Below are 13,180 nucleotides of genomic sequence, written 5' to 3'. Positions count from 1 at the left end.
GTCGTCACAGAGAGGCAATGCAGTAAACGTCCTGCGAGGGTCAGCGAATTGACACAACCAGTACGAAGAGTTTTTTATTGAAGGAAGCACGGAAACGGACCGCGATGTTCAATAATGTAGGCGTATCTAAACAAGGCAGGTGCGGAGGGTGCACACTGCGTGTCCTTTTTTTTTCCTTAGGTGGGCATGCGATGGAAGAAAGAGTATCATTGCTCTCGTCTCTACATGCCTTAGAAGTCTTCTTGAACAAGTGTCTTTAGCTCGAATACGCCGCGGCCGTCTCAGCGAAGTTGCGGGCACGCGGGGACAGAGGTCAGCCCAGTCATCCGCAAAAGGAAAACACCGATTCGCAACGCCATTTGGAAACGATACTCCGACCATTTCTTTTTCTTCTTTCCTGCCGGGATCGAAAGGTCAACCGCTTGACGCTGATCGAAGGACGAGCTTAATTCTCTCTCTCGCACTCACCTAGCCCTCATGGCAAGCCCGCGAATTTCGTCAGCATATTCTGATCGCGCCTCTCTGGAGATAATGCTACCCTTGATCGTGCCACGCTGCTGGCGTGGCTCGTGGTTCTGCCACTTGATCGCTGCTTGCGTACGGCAAGCATTCCGCGAGCGGCGACGCCCGCTACGCTGGACGCGGGTTTCTATGTGGCACGTGATGAGAAGAGCTCAATTCTCGTCGCTCAGTGAAGACGATCCCAGAGAATGAATCACGCGCGCCGCCCGGCGGCACGTGAGGGGTTTTCAGCTGTTATCGGACGCGTATAGGCGTCCTCATTTCCGCCTCCTTTCGGGCACGCGTAAAGCGATCGATTGCTGTTTTCTTTGTGAGAGCGCTGCTCGTACAGTGCCACTAGTCCGCCGCTTTTGAATCACGATCTGTCCGATGACGCCATCGCGATCATCAATTCCCAGCGTAGCGATTATGAAGAAACTTTCCTCCTTTCCCGCTTGCCACTCTCTGTTCCTGTATATGTGGCGTGAGCCTAAACGCCGGGCGTGACAGAATGTGAAGGTCACACGTGCAATCTTCGTGTTTGTTTCTGCGCCTGGGGATTTCTGCGTGAACTGGGGGTTGTGTAACGCTTGATCTTGGTAATAAATGACCACTCGTTGTACGTAAACCTTAAGAGTATCACGTTATTTTGCTCTTCTCGGGAACTGAGAGGCGTGTAGAAAACAGCGTCAACAATAACAAAGCCACCTACGCAAGCAGCGCGAAAATGAGCTGCCTTGTGAGGTTGCTTTTATGCTTCGCGCATGAAAGAGCACACATTTCTGACGTGCAGAAACATAGGGCTCTACAAAGGATTGTTCCCTCAAACGGTCAAGTGCAAAAAAAAAAAAGGAAACAACCGATGCAATACACCTCACTTTAAATGTCACGTTAATGCGGTTAGCATTGAAGTAATATGACGACCCACGGCAGTGCCAGCGCAGTAAACGTGTACTGCAGCTGGGCTCCTCTCTCGCACTTCTCACTGCACATGCTGCGCCATCTGGCAGCGCGGCCATAAAGTCCACGCGTAGCGCGGGTTTGATTTAACCATGCATCGGATAAATGTAAACAATCACAAAGGTGGGAGAACGGGCATGTTCGTAACGTCGTATCTTGAGTTAGGAGTGCGACGACTGATGTAGAAAGTTATAGAAAGGACAGGAAAGAGCGCTGACGCAACAATTTTATTGCGCACACACCAGGCTTATATACCATGGAGAGACACAACAGAAGATACCGGATGATTTTCGAAGTGAAGGATCATTTTATCCATGGTAGAGCGGCAAATATCCAATGCGCACATACCTATAGCTCGGGTGCTCCTATCTAAATACATGTAAAAGGAGAACTCGTTTTTCTCGTTAACCACTGCACCAAATTTCACGAGGTTTGTTGCATTTAAAGGAAGAATATAAGATCTAGTAACAGATGGTTTCAAATTTTTGAATTACGTTGGCAATTCTTTATTAAAAATTGGCAAAAATAAAAAATTTTTAGAAAAAGAAACTATCAAGTTTACAACTCTGTAGCTCAGCAAGGAAAAATGATAGCACAATTATGTGAACTGTATCTCATACTACACCTAAAGCGGACAAAATTGACATGGTAAGCTAAAATCTGCAGAAGTTCAGCAATATGGAAATACTGCTTTTGCAGAACCCTTGCACACAACGTAACTAATTCACGTAAGATATCAATCAATCAAAGCAACTTTATTTCGCAACTTTACAAGGCGAAAAAGGTGGCCTAAGAAAAAGCTGCTACACTGCAGCTTGACTGGGCTCCAGCCACCCATCAGCAATTGAGGCGAAACACATTCAGCATTACTAAACCTTCTTAAAAAGCACTGTACCAGACATACAACGAATCCAAGATTACATTACAACCAAACACGCCTCTCTAAGGACATGTAGGAAGTAAGAATGAAATAGAAAGGCTAAGTACTCATAATATACATGCATAATACAATGGCTAGACACAAGAAAATTTTATTTTATTGCGTGAATAAACTTCTTATGTCATTCTTCGGTAACGTTGTGATGTCAATATTTAGTGTGTCATAGTGATTTAATGTCGTTGGCAATGTACGCCGAATTCTCTGTCGGCCGTACTGTGTGCGCGAAAGACGAACGTGCCATGGTTGTTGATCCCGAAAAGGATATGTTGTCGGGCTGTGCTCAAGTTGTGCAATATCGAGAAGAGCATCTAATCTGCCCTCAACTGCTTTCTTATAGGAACACAGTAGAGTGTAAGTGTACAAATCTCGAATTTCACGGATTTTATGTTTTTCAAAAAGAGGCGTGGTATGTCCTAAATAAGAAGCACTTGATACCGCGCGGACTGCCCTTTTTTATACTAAAACGAGTTTGCGTAAGTTCTCAGCTGAGTGTTACCCCAAACTAGCACAAATTACACAAATAAGAACTAAACAAGGCATCATAAAGCAATCTTCTAATTGCCACCGGGAGATCTTGTCGGCACCTATTCATTACGCCGACTGTTTTGCTTATCTTAAGCAATAATGAATGATGTGCTGGTTCCAGGACATATGTTCATTAAATATAATGCCAAGTGCTTTTACACGTATTTCAATCGAAACATTGAACGGGCCAAGCATACGTGAATCAGGTACCTTAACCAATGTTTCTAATGCACGAAACAACACACACTCTGTTTTTGATTCATTCAGTGTCAGACAATTTGCCTTGCACCATTCGTTTGCTCTAGATCAACACGCATCTGCCTCGACGGTAACGTGCACTAGATTTTTCCTGCAAAAACATGGAGCAATCACCTGCGTAGATAGCAAATTTGCAAGTTTCGTTTATTTGTACTGTATCATTGATATAAAAGGGGAAAAGGATAGGCCCCTAAATATTTCCCTGTGGCACCCCTGATAGCATCTTTATCACGCGCGATTTGTATCCTCCCAGTTCAGTATATTGTGATCGACCCGCGAGGTATGAACGAATTAATTCCAGCGCTACTCTAAATCCATAGCGTTCCATCTTATCTAATAAAATGGTGTGCTTTACAGGGTCAAAAGCTTTACTGAAATCCAAGTACAGTCCGAGTGTCATCAATTTATTTTCCACGTTCTCTAAGATGATTTCTCTTTGTAGCAAAAGAGTACTTTGTGTGGAACGATGTTTCCTAAACCCAAATTGATGACTGGTTATAAGGTTATGTTTGCTACAGAAGCTGTCAATTTGTGCGTTAATCACCTTTTGAAGCCCTTTCGAGAAAACAGGTAATATTGAGACTGGACGATAGTTAGAAAAGTGTTTTTATCTTTATGGATTACGGTTACCTTAGCTACCTGCATGTAATATGGAAAAATGGCAGTAGCAATTGTGATATTAAAGATATGTGAAATGACAGGTGTGATCTCATTTAACACATACTTACTGGGCTTAACTTGTAAGTCATCGGCATCTCAACTATGGCTATTCTTAAGGCCTTCGAAAATCCTTATAACTTCTGCGATCGAAGTAGGCTGAAGGAAGAGAGAATGCGGAGTTCTAGGGATACACGCAGTAGATACAGAAGTGTTCACTGTGTTACCTATATGTGCAAAAAATTCATTAAACCGGTTCGCAAGTTCCTCTCCTCTAAATATGGTATTATCAGCGACAAGGTAATCAATACAGTTAGACATGGGCTGTCGGTTTCGGATTGTATTTAATTTCTTCCAAAGAACATCACTGTTATGCAGGCAATCATTATCAAAAATACGTCTGTAGTATTCTTCCTTTGACTACCTAACTGCCTTGCTAAGCTGATTTCCAAATGGCTTAAATTCTATAAACTTACTGTGGTCACGAGACTGAAGAAGCGCCTGAAACATTTTATCTTTGATTTTAATCATTTTCAGCAGGTGTCGAGTAACCCAAGGTTTCCTTGATTTTTACTCTTACGAAAAATTTTCATTGGAAAAGAGGCATAATAGTAGTGTTTGAAAATATATAGAAGTTTATCATAGGATGTATTTGCATCTCTAATCGCCAGTACTTTGCTCCAGTCAACATGCCTGATGTTGTCTAGAAATTTTCTAACGTGACAGTTGAAATATCGCGATACTCTATTTCCGCAGCTTCTCGTTTCTCGATTGGCTGCAGTCTCTCCATCATTAATACAATGGGCAAATGATGACGTAATCGGAGCTTAGGACTTTGGAGATGGATTCGGAGGACTTTGGAGACTTGGAGCCAGAGCGTGACATCGATTCCTGTGACTACCGCCCCGGCCTGAGCGGGGCAGCCGACACGTCCAATGATACACATCCTGGTACCGGCTGGTCGACGCTCGCCGACGGAGAGTTCTCGCCGAGGATTCCTCCAAGACACCACCCACCCTGTCCGACTGACGCGACCGTCGACACGGACCCGGCTGACGTCACCTGCCACGCCTCCCCGGAGGGGACCATGTACCCGGTGACCCAAGTTTGTATCAATGACGGTCATTAAAGTGCCGCACAGACCGAGTGTCCATACTCAGTGCTCCATGTCGGCGTCAGAGTTTGATTAGCGGCAGATGGGTACAGTACTGTCTGAATAAGAGAAGGTATATCACTACAACAAGAAGCGGTCTTACCGCTGCAAGCCGTGATACAAACCGCACTCCGAGCCCCGCTGCCTCCGGCGGCGCGCATACGAGTACGCAAGGAGCAGAACATCGCCCTGGTCAACACCCCGGACCCTCATTCTTAAAAAAAGGGAGTGAAAAAGGGGCAACCAGCCGTTTTCCTCCTGCAGGCCAGTGAGTTCCTCCTGCACACGCACTTCGCACGTCGCGCTCTCTTGTGACAATCAAAAGGGGAGGAACATTTCTACCTTGCATGTGTATCTTGCGTCGCCGCCGCCGGTGACCCGAATATCGGCTACAATAACTTCTTTTCGGCGCAAAGTAATGCTAAGTAGCATAACCTTAGGCCTAAATCATTCATGCAAAGCGACCACCGGTGTCAAACCCAGCGTCGAACGGGAGCTGCGATACGAGAATAATTCAACTCAAAGCAGCACCTGGCTGCTTACGCACAGCGAGACAAGCCCGTACATGGGCACCTCGGCCTAGACACCGCAGATATCAGACAGCCGTTCTCGTTTTGATGCGTGAAATTAGAATGAGGAGAAGGTTAAGCTATCTCAAATGTATGCATTTGTGGCCGTTTTGAAGCGCCATCCGCGACGGCTTCGAATGGAATGCAATATACGTTTGCTCATGCTGTCGGCACGAAGCTGGGCGGTGTTAGGAATCACCGCCGCAAGCGACGCAGTGAAATTCACAGCTGGAACACAAAACCTGCAGGCGCGCCATGCAAGCAGATATACAGCTGTATATCCAACGTCACTTGCGTGCCGGTTCGTCTGCATCTCCACCCGCCAGCGGCGTCGTCTACGTGATGCATCGTGTAGCGCGCACTACACTACAGAGACAGCGAGCACCGACCAACAATAGCAGATGTATTTCCTAAAAGGCGGGGTACAAGCAAATGTACAAAAGAAGTATCCAGAAAATCAAGTTGAAAAAAGCTTTTACAAATTGCTGACTTCCGCGTTGCAGTTTTGCACATACGGCTGTCGGCGTCTGTGAAGAAAAGGAGGCGCTCTCGAAGATAACATGCAGTTGGACAATTGAAACTACAAAGTACGAAAACCGTAATGAACGGCACAAGGGCACGGGACAAACGGATATGCCCTGACGTGAACGGTAGACCAAGCTATCGGGACACACCCATTATTGGGGTGCGTCCCAGACAATTCGGAAATTACTTATGGGACCCCTCCATCGACATTCCCATACGCTCAAAATAAAGGTTCAAAAAGCGTTCATCAGTTGGTGCTTCGTCTGCCGCGTTGGACAGTGAACTAGGTTCTACTGATGCAAGTGAAGAAAGTTTCTGTAAAAGCGAAGCAGACGCTGACGCAAGCCACATCACACCGTTCAGTTCAACTGATGCTGCAACTGAAGATTGTCATCCATTGGAAAGCATGCGTGCAACCTCGTCGACCTCGTCGTCTGAGAGCAGCGAATCGGAATGTGACGCTGATTGCGCTGATGTGTATCCTGACTACGGTGAGCAGCATTTTCCAAGAGGCTGGAAGGATGGCTTGGTAAGCGTTGTGGTGTCAGGCGTCATTTCCAGATATTATTTTGTTGCTGTGACAAGTTATTTTGAGCCGCTGTAACGCCTGCCGCAGGTTATCTCCTGAAGCTTCTGCAGCGTAGTGACCGAGTGATCTAGTGAAAATATTACCGTGATGGAATGAAGTAGGGAGCGTACCGATGCGATAATTGCTCGCAGCAGTTATTTCTGTCTATTAAAGGCAAAACCACGCTGTTAAATTGATATTACTGATGTAAACACAGTTTTGTTGATGTGCTGCGCGACAAAACTGGTGCTGGTAAAGTGGAGCTGAGGCAGGAACAGAGCTCCGCAGAGCCTCACAATACGTAATGTGCTGATGAAAATTCCTAGGGTTTTCCGTCAGTGTTCAGGGGTTATCTTGGCGCCTGTTCTAGTATATATAGATAAAAATTGTGTGCGTGCGTGTGTGTGTAATTTTGTCGTGTTCTGGCCAATGCCTGCTTTTTTGTGTCATTTGCAAATTAAGTTCACAAATCTTCCTTGAAGATTTGTTGTAACTTAATAGTGCTGCAAAAGTACATGTTAAGGATATCTGCTGTCCGAAAGCACACATTTCATGGCAAGACAGTGCTTAGTCTCACTGTGCTGCAAGTAGCATGGCTGCTTTGAAGTGGTTTCTTTGGTGGCCATCTGGTGTTCACCATGCAGAGTTGGAATCTGCGTTATTTCGAGGCAGGTCCGCAATGTAAAAATGGTAGCTTAAATGGTGCATTGTAGTTGGTTTCCAGGTTAAGTAACAGGTTAGCCAGTATAAAGCATGTGCGACAAGATAACTCATGAAGCCCTTGTCATGGCATCTACAAGTGTGTGATTGTAATGTTGTACTTTTTCTAACACCACCATTGTTTACTACCATTCTTCACTGCTTAGGATGAAGACCTGTTTCCTGGAGCCAAGCTTACGAAAGCCGAAATCGCCCTAATGGTCATGGCCCACAGCTTGCGCCATGGCTGCTCAAAAGAAGCCACCCAGAGCCTACTGCAGCTTCTTAGTGCTCACTTGCCAGAAGGTGTCGCGTACCCATCATCAAAGTATACTTTTTCGTACACTTTGCCGGAGCTGAAAAGCAGTATGCTAAGCACTTCTACTGCAGTGTGTGCTCTGGGTATATTGGTGAATTACCAGCATTACCAGGAAAGTATGTGGTCGGCAGTCAGTGCAATGTGAACCATGCAAGTGGGAACTTACTGAAAAGCTCATCATTTTTTCTTGTAATGGATCTGAAGGGCCAAATTCAATATGTGTGAGAATCAGGAAAGCTGTAGTGCAGTAGAACAGGCACTTCCTTTGATGTGTGTCACATCACAAAAAGCTATCAGTACAACAAGTTGCCTGTGACTTCGAATGACATTGACATTTAATACTGACGGTGTGCCCCTCTTTGAAAGTTCTAATGCGAGCGTGTGGCCTTTTCTTTTGATAGTTAACGAACTGCCATGCAACGAGTGTGCGCAGACTCTTTTGTTGGCTAGGCTGTGGTTTGGCACAAGGAAACCATCAATGCGCTCTTTTTTGATACCGTTTGTCTAAACAATGAATGAACTATCATCCACTAGAGTTGTTTTTAGGGACAGCAGGGGTCTTCCGCACACGTCAAAGGCATTTCCTGTTCCCTGTACAGTAGACAGCGTTGCCAGATGTGAACTAACTAGTATGACACAGCTCAATGGTGCTTATGGTTGTGCCTGGTGTGAGGACTCTGGTCAGGGTGTTACAAAAGGAAATGGGTTTTGTCGTGTGTATCCGCCAAGTACTTCTGCAAACAAGCTCAGAACACGAGCCATTGTTGTACCATGCTCGAAAGGCTATGCAGGCCCCTAGTTGTGGCATCAAAGTAGCAAGTGTGCTGACACTTCTTTCATTTTTTTTCATTTGATGAGGGCTTTGTAGTAGACTACATGCATGCTGTTTGTTCTGGTTTTGTTCGGGCAACAATGTTTATGTGGCTGACGTCCAGACAGTGCCACCGATTTCATCTACGCCGACGTCTTGCTGATGCAGACGAACGCCTTCTGAGCCTCACCACCACATGAGAGCTCATGGGGCTGCCAAGGTCTTTAAAGGACATAAAAAAATGGAAGGCTGCCGATTGGACGAATTGGCTGCTGTTTTGTTCCCCATTCGCATTAAAAGGACGCATTCTAAAAAGACAGTACAACCATTGGTAGAAATTTGTTAATATCATGCATTACCCTCTTGGCCCTTGCATCTGCATTCAGCAGCTCGCCACAATTAGGAGAAAGATGAAGAAATTTCTTCTTGAGTACCAATAATTGTGCGGTATCGAATACATGACATATAATGCTCACCTCCTTGTGCATGTTGTCGACAGTGCCGTAAACTGGGGTATTTTGTAGGGTTGCTCCCTTTTTCCATTTGAATCTATGAATGGTACACTCGGACGATATGTGAATGGCACCATATATCCACAATTTCAGATTGCCAACTGTATGTGCACCGCACTAGCCATATCTGTATCATTCCACAGCATTTTCCCCCTTTCATGAAAGCTGTCCTACAAGCTGATACATAGAGTAGCTGTAGAGGTGCCTTTGCGACCATTCTGTGGTGTGCTAATAATTACTTCGTCGGCTCGAAGTGGACTATTGCCCATTGTAAAAGGCTGCAGGTAAACATAATCGTTAACAGTGTGCTGTACCAAGAAGTACTAACTTGAAATACAACAGTTTGATAAGTAAGGTGTCATTGTTGCAGAAACGTTCACTCTAGAGGATGTGCATCATGCGAAATTACAATGGCTACACCATTGTCTCTTTAAAGCATAGCTTGTAAGACTTATAACTACCGTATTTACTTGAGTCTAGGCCAGCCATGATTGTAAGCCGACCCCCAGAAGTACGAAGCCAGGAAAAGAAAAAGAAACTTACCTCGAATGTAGGCGGAACAATAAAGAGAGGACAGCACTCACAAAATGAAACAGAATTTATTGAATAATGACCATGCCGAGCTTATTCTACGTTATCATCGCTGCTTGCATCGTTGCTGTCATTCTTATTGATGTCATCTGCAAACACTGCACTATCTTCAAGCAGTAAATGCCACCCTCGTTAGAGCGCAGGCAAAAAGATCTCCCATTGCCCCCTCCACAACTACGGGCCTTTTCCTCATCGATGCGGAATTCCAGCCCGGCTTAAACGTTTGACGGTGCCTCTGCGGCTAGCACTACTTTTCAGTCGAAATAAGCACTATAGTAGCATAGCCTTTAATGCCATTACGATAACGCCACGCTTTAAGCCGATACCGCAGATAAAGAACCAGGTCAGATACGACACAGATCAAAATGGCGACGTCGCTTGTGCACTTCAGCAGGCTACTGGCATGGCCAGTAGCGGCTGCAGTACTGACTTTTCTAGATGGCACTAGCTGTGCACCCTTTTATAAATTTCAATTAAAAACCGGCACATGTTTTAACAACCACGAATCTAAGCCCACCCTAGAGTTTGGTATATGATTATTTGAAAAGACCTATATATCAGCCTAGATTCGCATAAATACGGTGTAATCTACATTGTGCCCTTGTCATAAAACAGTGAGTGATAGTTGTCCAAATGGCATGGTGAAGTAACATTTTCCTTAAACTACATAACAAAAGATGAGTAATATGAGATGCCATCAAAGGGCTTTAGACTTGCTTTAGCCATTCACTGTCTGGAAGTTGCTCACAAGCCCTTACAGTCCCTTTCATCACTTGTTACAAGATGACTACTGCAGCTGCGTTTTGATTTTTCAACACCGTGAAATATGTTACATTACCTTGCAACAGAGTTCAGTTTTGTTGGAAAGCTTTATTGGCTCTTTTGTATTAAGCACATCCTATTTAACCATGTTTGCTTTTGTTAAGTTATGTACGTGATGTCGTGCCACATTTTTATGCTTTGGTATGATGTGTGCTGTGAGCAAAAAGTGACATATAGAGATTTTTTCATGTATAGTATGCTTTTGTACACTATTTTGTGATGCCTGTAAATAATAAAGAGTATTTTATGACTGGTTCTTTGAATAACCGCTGCTTGAGGCATTAGCACACAGCTTCACGAGTGGCCCTTATATTATCACAAGCAATAAATTGGAATCACGGGGTAGCACAAACATACGTTTCATTTTCTCTTCATTTGCTGATCCACGTCACAAATCTGAAAATTAGTGCAGCAACACTGTGCGACCAGCAGCAATCTTCATTTGCATGCTTGATCGAACTTGCAAAATATAGGTCTATTGGGACATATATTCGTCTTATAAGTCAGTATACTTTCAGCCCAAACGGCGCGACATATTTCGAATGAGCTTTTTAGTCTGAAGACAAAAACAAGTTTCTTATTTGATAATCACTTAGTGAAATAGCTAGCGTAATTGAAATGTACACTTGCAGCATGCTAACAAACGTCATTAAACAGCATTGCACTTGTATCAATAAGAGCTGGCTGCTTGTAAATCTGCATATAGACAGGAACATATAATAAGAAAGAAGCAGTGCAATAGAGCGAGAGGTGTATTTTCTTTCATATCATAGCAGACGGCCATCCTGGCTCCCTTTAGGATAGGATGCATACTCGTACTGTAACGAGTGTGACCTAGCTGATCCTCAGGCAACGATCACGACAGTTCGCGTAGAGTCAGTAATTCGCAGATAGTTGCTGTTTCCTTGTTGCAGTTTGCCTGTACTTCATCCTAATTTACACCTCTGGAATTTTAAGAAATCATGGATGCCTTTTGAGAAAATGTAGAGCAGAAAAACAGACAGGCAAAAAAACCAGATGACAAACGAGCTTTCATCGTATTCTTTCTCTCTGTCTTTTCTCTGCTAAGTTGTCACCATGTCGAACAAGCCCAAACAGCCACAATTCTAAAGAATACCTGGCTTTCGTCATTCCATCTAATACTGGTGTCGCAGAGCCACTTTCGATTGCAGTCAAGCCTGATACGAATCAAATTTCTTGATTACAATCGAAAGTGATAGCTGATAACATTGAGCAATTAAGTCATCCTCGGATGGAGCTTCAGGTGTCGCAGGTCCAAGGGACTTGTCAAATTTGTCTAATGTGTGGTAAAAATTTCAACATAAAACCTCTCTTTCTTTAAAAGGAAAATATTTCGTTTGTTATTTTGAGTAGGGCCGTTATTATCAGCTGATTGTATGACACTGTTCTCGACATATTCCTGCTTCTCATTATGATTGGCTCTTGTGTACTTGTGTATTAATATGCTATTCCTTCATTATTTCAGTTTTCTGTTTCATTTCTATATTTATGATTTTAGTAGTCTTCAGTATGTAAACATCTGTCCTAAAAAATTCAATGCTACTTCTAGTCCATGGATCCATACTAAACTTTGCCTAAGCATCGAGACAGTGTTATCCATGCATTGTATCAAACAAATGGTCATCAGCCTACGATCGCGATGCACGGATTCTTGATCCTAATGGAGCAAGATCACGATTGAAAGTAACAGTGTGGCACCTGTATAATTGCAACGTGAAAATACAACGAGAAAGCAATGGGAACGCATGCGACGGAAAAATCATTGAGCAGTGCAAAACGGAAGTTTCGTTCAACTTTCGTTGTAGTGAGTCAATTGGTGTTGAAACTTCATGTAATTTGACTTGAATCACTGATAGTACAACAAGTTGGCAATGGGAATTCAACCCCCATTTCCGTAAGGGACATCAATGGCCATGTGTCTGGTTTCAAGAAATAAAGCTTTGAATCCGCTTTCCTGACCAATTTACTTTTCCTGCTGATAGCAGAAACAGTTGGGCCGCTCAAAACCACTGGTATCACAAGCTGGTTCATGCTCATGCGGATCATCGCACAGAACGTAGTATTTAGTGGTCAGCCTTTGTTTACGGCTATATGACAGCGTACTTGCATGACAGAATAGGTCGGAGATGGCACCGTCTACGGCGATGTCCGATTGAAAAATAACTTCCCTACAGCTCGAGCCGCAGTGCTGTTTCTTTGCAACTGCAGAGGAACGAGAGCAGACTAAGCGAAACGTCGATAGCTCCCGACTGCACTCAACGGCGTGAGCTGGCGCTACTTAGGGACTTTTTCTTTGCAAGACATCCTTCATATTTGATTATTAATCTCAAGCAATTCGGCAAGTACCCTACATAAAACTAGCAAAAACCAACTCTGCCTGCTTTACGCCACCTCTGTGCGAAATATGAATGCGACAATTTTCGTCGGTCAGCCTTAGGAAGCATTCTAAGAGTTCCTCCAACGCCTCTCTCAGTGATGCATCGGACTGTAGGCCTAACGCTCAATGCGTTCGCACTGGCAATGAGCTTTGTGCACCATAAAAGCACGCATGAAGGTACACAACAAGCAAATTAAACTAATCCTTACCCTTGAAGAAGCTGTAACTTGGTACACATTGCGTGATATGAAACGCAGCCACTTGTTTCGCTGGGCGTCGTCCTTCGGAAATGAGAAGACTTGAATTTTCGCGTGTTTGTCGTAGTTTCGCTGGCATTTCAGAACGCAGCACTCCTACGGCGTGCTGGTAGCC

The sequence above is a fragment of the Dermacentor andersoni genome, chromosome 2 (assembly GCF_023375885.2).
Source record: "Dermacentor andersoni chromosome 2, qqDerAnde1_hic_scaffold, whole genome shotgun sequence".
NCBI classification, from domain to species: Eukaryota; Metazoa; Arthropoda; class Arachnida; order Ixodida; family Ixodidae; genus Dermacentor; species Dermacentor andersoni.
The sequence above is the reverse complement of the archived record's forward strand: the minus strand, read 5'-3'. Positions refer to the sequence as shown.